The sequence below is a fragment of the Mesocricetus auratus genome, unplaced genomic scaffold, assembly GCF_017639785.1.
Source record: "Mesocricetus auratus isolate SY011 unplaced genomic scaffold, BCM_Maur_2.0 Super-Scaffold_100023, whole genome shotgun sequence".
Lineage (NCBI taxonomy): Eukaryota > Metazoa > Chordata > Mammalia > Rodentia > Cricetidae > Mesocricetus > Mesocricetus auratus.
Genome location: NW_024429204.1, coordinates 5,770,533 through 5,780,772, shown reverse-complemented (window position 1 = coordinate 5,780,772; position 10,240 = coordinate 5,770,533).

Genomic DNA, 10,240 nt, shown 5'->3' with positions numbered 1-10,240 from the left:
GAGTGTTGAGACTAGGACATAGGCCTATCATGAAATGCAGTCAGGAGTTAGGCAAAGACCTGCTCATGATACGCACTTGGTGAGAGTCCTATCAGTGCCCAGAACACTTGGCCATGACAGGGGGTGTCTTGGAGATATATGAACATAGAATATTTTATAAACATGGAACAGCTAAGCCCCAGCCTCTGAGGGACTTCTGGAACAGTAAGAAAAGCTTGTTCTCTATTTCTTATAACTAACGACCGGGGTGGCCTTGTCTTCCGAACCACTGAAATGTAGAACTGGGCTTGACTTTCGGGAACAGAAACGGAAGTTTGTCTTCAAACTCCCCTTCTGCATGTGGGTACTCATCAAGGACCCCAACACACACATCCCAAGACATCCTGCTGATAAAGGACAACGTGATCACAGCCAGGGATTTGTACTACCAACATTTAAATAACCGAGTGAGTGCTAATATTCCTCCCATGATCTTTCCCCATCTGAAGGTGAAGGCAATTTCCCAAGTATTAAATATCACAAACAACTGTTTCCTAGAAAGATGCTGATTTTCTTTACTTTTTTATTGCAAGAGTATCTCAAACAAAGCTTGTCTTCTAGGGCGCGTGGGCTTGCTTCGGAATGTAGGAGCTGGTAACAGTAATGGGTGGTCGGGCCGTCACATGCCTCCTCCTTTCCAAGCTAGGTTTTTTTTTTGTCCTCCCTGTTCTTTCCCCTACCCTCTTTGTTCCGTCTGCACATCAGGACCCTGGCAAGACAACATCAGCAAACTGTCTTTTCTCTTTGCCTTCCGGATGGCTCTTCCATCGAGAGACCCAATGGAAGATCAGGGTGGTACCTGGTCTGGCTTTCACCATGAGGAACTGTGGGTAACCAGGGGCTACTATGCAACTGGGAAGACCCCAGCTCCCAAGAACACCAGGTCTTGCTTGGTTCTACTCATCACTTTCTAAAGATTGTCCAGAGGATTAGAACCAAGAGCATGCATACATATTATAAAAGGAGATTTATCAGATCAGATCATACGATGGGGACAAGGAGTACTAACAATGGCCAACTGAGTGCTGTATGGGAGGGAAGCCAATAGCTACTTGATCCAGGGAGCTGGGTGTCCGGAGCCCCTTGAAGGGTCACTGCTTTTCAGTCTGTGCTGCTAAAGAGGCCGGAGGTCAGCATCAATGAAGATGACAGCATCGATAGGCACACTCTGGAAAGTATAGAAGCAGACAGACACACAAAATGATTTTTCATGGGGCCTCTCTGTGTCTGGATCACCCATTGAAAAGCTCTACACAGCAAGTGTTCCCTTCTTCAGCTAATCTGCCCTGGAGACTCTGCAGATACCGTCAGAGATGTGTTTCCCAGGTGATTCGAAAACCCCCAGGTTGACATCAGGACATCACACTCCTGACCTGCTCACTGCCAACCCCCTGGTACTACCCCGTCTTTTCAGCCCCCCACTCATACTTTTAAAAACGGTATTTTCGTTGCATAATTCCCAACTGTCCTCACAGTATGCTATTTGCTTCCTGCCGGGACCCTGAAGAATACAGACTTTTGTCTATTAATTTCCTGGTGTATCAGTCAGTTTGAGGAAAACTGATGAACCAACATCGTGGAGAGGAGAGGCCACTCTTCTCTGGTCTCCTGAAAGGGTTGTGAGGAAGTCAGCTACGATCAAGGGCTAAAATGGAACCTGGGGATTATCTGAGGGTTTCAATTATCCTTGCTCCCCCTCATCCTATCTTGCAGAGGGTTGGAGAATTGGCTGTGTCAAGACAGAGTTGACACACATCACGGAGGCTGTACGACAGTCTACCTCCTCATTAAGAGTTCTTTACTTTGTCCCACTGATCTTCCTCTTCTTGCAATGCTTTTGATGTGCATTTAATTCTAAGTTCTGACAGAGAAAGGGTCTCACATCTGCTGTTCCCAATGCAATCTTCACAGGACTGTCAAAAAATGCAGCCATTTGTCCCCAGGGCTTAAACCGCCAGCTCTGAAAGGGGTCAAAGGCTCTCCCTGGGAACATCTACAACAGGCAAGCATATATTTAAGATCTTCATTTTATCTCTAAGTTTCCTTCAGTCTGATGTTAATTTGGCTATATCATAGTTGCATAAGCCTCATCTATACTTAGGATGTCCCCCCAAAAAAGAGTAATAACTCAATTCTCATTTCCTAAAACCACAAGTCTACCTGCTGTGCATAGAAATGGTACTAGAGCAGATTTAGACACGTGAAATGTAATGAACCATTTCCATAAGTGAAAATCACTTTTCTTTGGGTAATTTCTGCGTAGAACTCTTAGACGTGTTATATATTTCTACCCTTGATGGTCTGTGGCTCAAAGAGGAATATGAAAATCTAGTTTTTAACAAGCATTAAAAACCAAGTCTTGGCTCATTACCTGTCAAGAAAAGAAAGCGTCTCTCTATATACAGCATAGTTTTGCTTCAGTTTATTATTCCTTGGATAAATATATATATATATATATTTAAACATTGTTAATATATGTAAATATAGAATGTTAATACAGTAAAACATTATATACAATGTTTTTCATATGTATTGTCCTATAAGCAATGAAAGTCTCTATCTTCAGAGGCTGGAGATACTCTTCCATGAGTAAGAGTGCTTGCTGTACAACAAGAGGACCTGGGTTCAAATCCTAAACACCCACTTAGAACCTTTGGCACAAGTGCTCATACCTGAAGCACTAGCATTAGAGGGTAGAAACAAGTGACTCCCAGAAACTCTCTGGCCAGCAAAACTGCTACCCAAAACAGCAAACTCCAGTTTCAATGAGAGACTCTATCCAAAAATACATATTGAAGTGCCACAAATGAAGATATCCAGTAGCCTACTCTGTCCTCCATGTGTGCATGCATGCATGAACACACATGGACATATCACACACACACACCGTAAAACCTTGACCTTGTTTTATGAATTCTTTCTGAATTGGGACCTCCTTGGAATCCAGTGTCTCTTTAAAGTTAGCTGTCAGAGATGGTGACAGCAGCACTAATTAATCTTCACTTCTGTGAAATGGATGAGTACTTTTCATGATTCATAGATAGCTGGTAATTTGGAAAATGGCGTCTGGATATTTCACCAGGAGATCTTTGGTTTTGAGTGTCATGCTTGCGTAAAATTCCTAATTCATTTTCCTCTTCCTCACTTCTTAAACTGCTACATTTGGAATTGAAGCAATGACGTCACTTATTGGACCTGGAATGAGCTCGAGCTGCTCAAGTGTGAGTTCTGAAGTCACCAAACACGGCTCATTTTTCCTCATGAAGCCAGTATTGCTAGTTAACTCTGCAAGGCAACGAGGAGGAGAAGCACACTCATCTGGCTAACGACTATGTGTAATACGTACAAATGTGCTCTAAGCAAGACTGCAGCTATGGTGGGTATTACTACGAGTTTTTCAGGAAGCCAGTGAACAATCAACTAACTGCTTCCAAGCAAGGTAGTGCTCTTAACACACACTGCCAGGTGGTGAGATTTTTTGCCCCGATATTTGAAAGAAAAGAACCTTCACAGTTGTTTCTATGAAAAAATAACTTATTTGAGCAATTTTGGAAAAGATTTTAATATATATGTATATATTAAATAAATATATATTTAATAAATGTATATTAAGTATATATAAACTTAAGCAGCTATGGCTTAATGTTGGTCAGTAGTCAGAGAACTTGATTATAGTACCCAGATTTGTTAATAAGTGAACTTTCTATCCTGAGCCAACAAACAAAAAGGTCTTTGGGGGCTCAGTTTCCTCCTGTGTTAAAAGCAGTGAGACCTGGAGCTGGAGAGAGAGCTCAGCAGTTAAGAGCTCTTGCTCCTCTTGCTGACGATCCTAATTCGGTTCCCAGAGCCCACACAGGGCAGCTCACAACCCCCTGTAAGCCCAGTTCCTGGGAATCCAGAGCCTTCCTCAGGCCAGGGTGGGCATTGGCATGGCATGCGGCGCACGGACAAGTATGCAGGCAAAACACCCTCCATATAAAATAAAAATAAATTTTAAAAGAGAAGTTAGATGCCAATGTGCTCTCGCTTCACGATGTCTCTTTAATATTTCAGAGCAAATATTGGTTTCCACAGCCTACCAATTAAACACAAAGGCCTCGGAGCTCTGATAAAAATTCTCACCCTGCCATTTGCTTTCTCTGAATTTGCCAACTCGGTGACTTAACTTTTCCAAGGCCGGGCTCGTCACAAATAAAATGTGGACTGAGCGGCATACTTTTTCATAGGGTCTTGGGAGAGGATTGTGTTTCTCTCATCAGCTTCATGTGCAATGACATTACTCTTATAATTAGAAACCTAGCATGATGGAAAAAAATTGTATCCTGGGAGGAGTGCAGAAACCACCAGCAGACATTCCCTGCCTGGGAAGCCAGGTGTCTAGAGCCCAAAAGTATAACATCAGAGGTAGAAATAGCACTTGGTTTCACAAGAGCTGTCTTTTTAGGGCTAAAAGAAACATATGCAAATAATAGATCACTTGGCCTAGTTCTGACTCACACTATACTTTGCATAACAGTGATTTTTTTTTCATATGACTCTAGGTTACAGGAAACTGTGAGACATTCCTACCAATCACGCAGACTCAAAACCAAGCCTGAGATCAACTAAAATGATCTCGAACTTGTTTTGAGCAGCTACCGAGTTAAGCATGAACGTGTCTCTCCCTTAGTTCTGCACTGATGGAACTTCCGGCAGACGCTATGCCCTTAGAGAGTTGCCCTCTTTGTAACGAATAAGGATTTCTTCTCTTAGATAGAGGAGTCTGCATAAGCCCAGTAGCTGCCCAATGTTATAGTTATTCTTAATGTAGGAAAGATAATTGTTTTTTTTTGGTAAGACCTCATCTTGTTCTCATCTCATATTTCTGGTCTCTGTCTACCTTAATGTCCTGGAAAAGAAACTCAGGAGACCTCCTGTTCCCGGAACTTTTGTCCCACAAGGCAGTTGCCTTCCTTTCTGCTGTCTCTCTCCAACCTTTGTTTATTTCTCTGTCGCTGCTCCTCTTCTAGACTGATGATCGTTATTTGAGACAATGTCTTCAGAGCACCCTCCCCTGCCTGCCAAGCCCTCTGTTCTTCCTAGCCTGTCCATGAGTACACTCGCCGCTCCCAGAATGCAAGTGTGGCTTCCCCTGCCCGACTCAGGCAGGCCTCTGGACAGCCCCAGCCTCCCCGACTCCAGTCTCGCACGGACAGCTGTGGTCTAGCTACGCTGACACCTCTACCTTGCTGGACCTCTTTTTGCTTTATCTTCCAACCCTCACCCCCCAATTAGCCTTGCTTTCCCAAGAAATCCCCTTCTCTGACCCAAACTCTCCTTACTTGCACTTACCAATCACAAGTTACCCTGTTCTTAGTGTCCCAATGGCAGAATTCTTGCTCAGCTTACATGAAGTTCTACCCCCCAGGAAAAGGAGGGATCCAATTATTCAGGGCACACGTCCTCTTGCAATTTTACCAACTTCCCTTCTGTTACTTATTTAATGTTTTTTTTTTACAATGGATTGTATTTTCTATAGGCTACTAATGCGGAAATATTAAGGTACACAGAATAGGGGTGTCCTATGATATTTTATCGAGGAAGAAATCACCTACGTGGGAAGCCAAGAAAGCAAAGAACCAAAGGTCCAAACGCTGCTCTCCAGGCTGAAACCGGAACCCAAACAGAAAGAGTCTCCTCCCCCTAGCTCTTCTTACGTACGTTCTATGTACCTGTGAACATACCCAAATAGGCATGGCCATTGCTACGGGTATGTAGACCTCTCCCTACAGGCTACACTTAATTTATTAATTGTTTCTTCAGAGATGAAATGAACTGGCAGTATTTGGTTGAAGAGAAAAAAAGCTGATTAAACTCTGATAGGTACTGACTATAGGATACTTACTCAGCACTAAAAAGAAATGAGCTGTGAAGTCACAAGGAGATGTAAGGAACTTTAAATGCATATTGCAACCCGAAGGAAGGTTGCCTGCCAAAGCTAAGTGTTATGACTCCACCTGTGTGTTACTCTGGAAACAACCCTTAAGAAGGAGCACTGAGATCAGCCGTTGTCCAACAAGAAAAGGGTAAATAGCATAGGTCTACAAAACTACTCGGTATGATGCATGATGTGAGACATCCATGATGACCTATTTGTTCAAATCCACAAACCATGAAACAGACCGGGTGATAACATTGCACTGGTGCCGGGAGCTACTATGACCAAGGCCACTCTGGTGGGGGACACAGATAGCAGGGAAGCTGGTGGAAAGGGCTGCGTGAACCTCCTGTCTTCAAGACGGGCGTTTGCAGCTCACAAACCAGGCTGGTGAGCACATGTGACCAAAATGGTCTTTTACATAAGTGGTGGCCATGACACATCTACTGTGGGAATTGACTAGTGGATGCTAACAGCAAAGGGGAAGGTCGGACCCTGTCGGGCTAACTACCGACGGTAGGGGAAAAAATGTTTCTCATACTTCTTCCTGCCATTTTGTGTTTATATCCAGATCCTGGTGTAAAAGCATCCAAAACTCAACGCACAATGAGACTGGTAATTTTCTCGTACCGTGTGCATTCCCCTCTTCCGTTGTCCCTTTATGAGATAATGAAACGATCTCTTCAGAGCTTGCTTTATGGCTGTGGAAGAGGAATTATGACAGTGAGGAATATTTGTCAACTCTCCCGCAGGACCCAGGTTTGGTTCCCAGCTCCTATGTCTGGTGGCCCATAATGGTCTGTAACTCCAGCTACAGGGAATCCAGCTCTTCTTGGGGCCCCAGGATGCAGCTGCACACAGGTAACCAGACACACACACACACACACACACACACACACACACACACTTTTTTACACACGTGCTTAAGGAATTGCTCTTCTTTTCAACTGGAACACTTTAAACAGGAGCACCTTGAGAGCATGAGGGATAAGCAAAGGCTAACAGCAAGACAGTCTTCACCTTCCAGAAGAAATGTCTTAGGAGTTGCTTATTGAGATCCAATCACTATTTTTTCTTATTCCTATATTGCTGATAAACTTTTGTAAGAATGCGTTCACCTAACCACCCATTCAACTGTTGCCCAATTCTTGGGCACTTGCCATCAACGAAAGCACGAGAGCTGAGTCAGCATAAAATTTTAGACTGCAAACTAGTATATCTGGTGGTCATAAATAGGTAAACCAAAAAAGAATAAGGTGAGATTTTCATTTAAACAGGCCTTTAGGAAAACACTCACCTAAAGACTTGAGCCCTTGAGGGACCTAACATGCGACATAATGAAATGCAAATAACTTCATTAATGCAAATGCCAAGGCTACAAATTCAAACATAAAAAAGTCAAGAAATGCAAAAGTTAAGGTTTGCTAGAAACATTAGCTCACTCCAATTGTCCATGTAGAATATTTTCAATTACAGGGAAGACAGCAAAATGTGGCCCCTTAATGTACTGTACATGCCACATGGGTAAGTTAATGCTGTTAGGAGAACGTTAAATTTTACAATCCCTGACTTTGTTTGCAAAGTTATGGCCTGAATAGTGTATTGTTCCTATCCCCATAATGATATTTTCTTAAAATAGAAAGAACAAAAAAAGAAAAGAAACGTCAGTATGTTTTCCATTACATAAGATTCTAAGTTTATACATCTTCTGGTTAAAGACCAAAATGCCTACATTTAGTGATGGCTTGAAAGTTCTGCTTGTATTAAGTAAAACATACAAGATAATCCAGTTTATGTGTTTGTAGAAATTAATAAGCATGTGTGAAGATGTAATTGGTATTACTTTTGTACCCCATGTAAATTGTGCAAAAGAACAAACTCTCTATGTATATAGGACAAATTTTTATAAAATAAGGATTTGGGAAGGAAGACAAATACAAATGGTTAAAGTTACAATTCTGTGATATTTTTAATTATCTGGAACCAGCCAGCTTATCTTATTTTATTATTGTTATTGTATGAGGCATGGGTGCATGCCTGTGCATTTGGTGCACAGATGTGTATTTTGTGTATGCCTGTGTATTTGGTGCACACATATGTATTTGGAGCATGCCTGTGTACTTGGTGTACACATGTATATTTGGTGCACACATGTGTATTAGGTGCACACATGTGTATTTGGTGCACACATTTGTATTTGGTACATGCCTGTGTATTTGGTGCATGCCTGTGTATTTGGTGCACACATGTATATTTGGTGCATACAAGTATATTAGGTGTACACATGTGTATTTGGTGCACAAATGTGTATTAGGTGCACATATGTGTATTTTGTATATGCCTGTGTATTTGGTGCACACATATGTATATTTGGTGCATGCCTGTGTATTTGGTGCACACACGTGTATTTGGTACATGCCTGTATATTTGGTGCACACATATGTATTTGGTGCACACATGCAGAGACCACAGGAGGACCTCTGGTGTGTCTCTTTGGCACTGTCTGTCTTATTCTTTTAATGTCCCAGTCTTTCACAGAAGTGGAAGCTTGCTGTTTTGGCTAAGTTGGCTGCTCAGGGAGACTGGGGATCTGCCAAGCTCCATCCACCCACCCCACTGCACATGCAGTGTTGGGTTTGCTGGTAGGACAACAATTCCTGACCTTTTCGTGGGGTTTATGGATTTGAACTCAGTCAAGCATTCTCTTACCCTGTTGGAGGAAAGCATGGTGTTTCATTTAAATATTTCTGAAAGATTGGTGTGTGTGTGTGTGTTTATCTATTTCAACATTTAGCTTGCATTTCTTTTATAAACATTGTTACAACCAAGTGTTTCATTAATTGTGTAAGGTTGAGCAGCAAACGCACAAACCAGAACACTGCAGTGATGCTGTTGAGGGTGACCACTGTCCCTGAGGACAGACAGGGCCCTGTGCTTAATGCAGGGGCACCGGAACTCCAGTCCTCTGACGTAGAAGTGCTCAGAGCACTTTAAACTTGGAAGGAGGAAGAGGCAGAGAAGAACAAAGCCCCCAAGGAGAGGCGTGCCCACTACACACAGTGTTCTAGACTGGTTACCTATTCCTGTTCATTACCGAGGGCCCTCGATTACTGCAGCTTTTAACAGTGTTCCAATTCCATTTAGCAGGTTCTCTTTTTTTAAAAAAAATGTCAAGCTTTTGAACTCCCAGTATTAACCTGTATTTTCTTGTCTTCTGATGACAATTATTCAATCGGCCTTCTTTGTAAAGACTTCGAGATAAATACCTCCGCAGCCTGAAAACTGTAGTGTCATGCTTGAACAGCCTGATCTCAGACTGCATGCTACACAAAAATTGGTATGTTCTTAAATAATTACCGAGCAGTTTGTCTGCTACCTCGCCTGGCTGTTGAAATGCCTCACATTATCTCCAGCAGAGAGGCCAGTCCCACCCACCTCTGTTCTTCCCACAGTGAAGAGCTGGTCCAGCACCGCAGGTCTGCTGTTAGAACGGAGTAGGGGGCGGAGTATGAACTCTGAGCAATCCAACTGGCCTCTTTGTCCTTTGTCCATAAAATTAGCATTAAGATAATAACAATTTAAAAAAGCAAAGAGATAAATCAGTGTTACCCTATGGATTTATATGGAGACTAGCTGAAAAGTACGTGTTAATCTAGGTTATGTGTTTGTAAAAATGAATAGTAAGTATTGTGAAGCTATGGTGGGTATTGTTTTGTGTCCTATGCAAATTATAAATTGACTATATTCACAAAATCAGGAATCCTAGTTTGAGGCATACATTCATTGCTTACCTGTTCATTTGTTCCCTGGGTTGTTTTCAATGTTTGTGACAGTGTTTTGACCAAATGCTTTATATTATAGAACCAAAGAACCAAAGCCATACTGTCTGGGAAGGTTCCAGGCTCGCCACCATGCTAAAGGCATAAATAAATGTTAAAAGGTATTTCACAAAAGAGACAGAAATAAAAATAAATCAAAGACAAAGGGGTTAAACAAAGAGGTGGGGCCCTTTTCTTGCATTTCTAGGTGGAATTATTTTCCACAGTTAGCTGAAATATTCCAGCCTTCGAAAACCATCAAAACAGCTAGAATTCACAAGTCTGAGAAGGAAAAGAAAGCACTTTGCTAAGGGGAAGTGAATTCAGCATTTGCAATGTAATTCAAATTGCACTTGTAATTCAGGTCCTGGAATTAGCCCACTCAACCAAAGCTTGAAAAGGTTTAGATTTGCTCAGACCAGCAACAATACAATACCGCCTGACAATTGCAGAACCACCCTGTCTT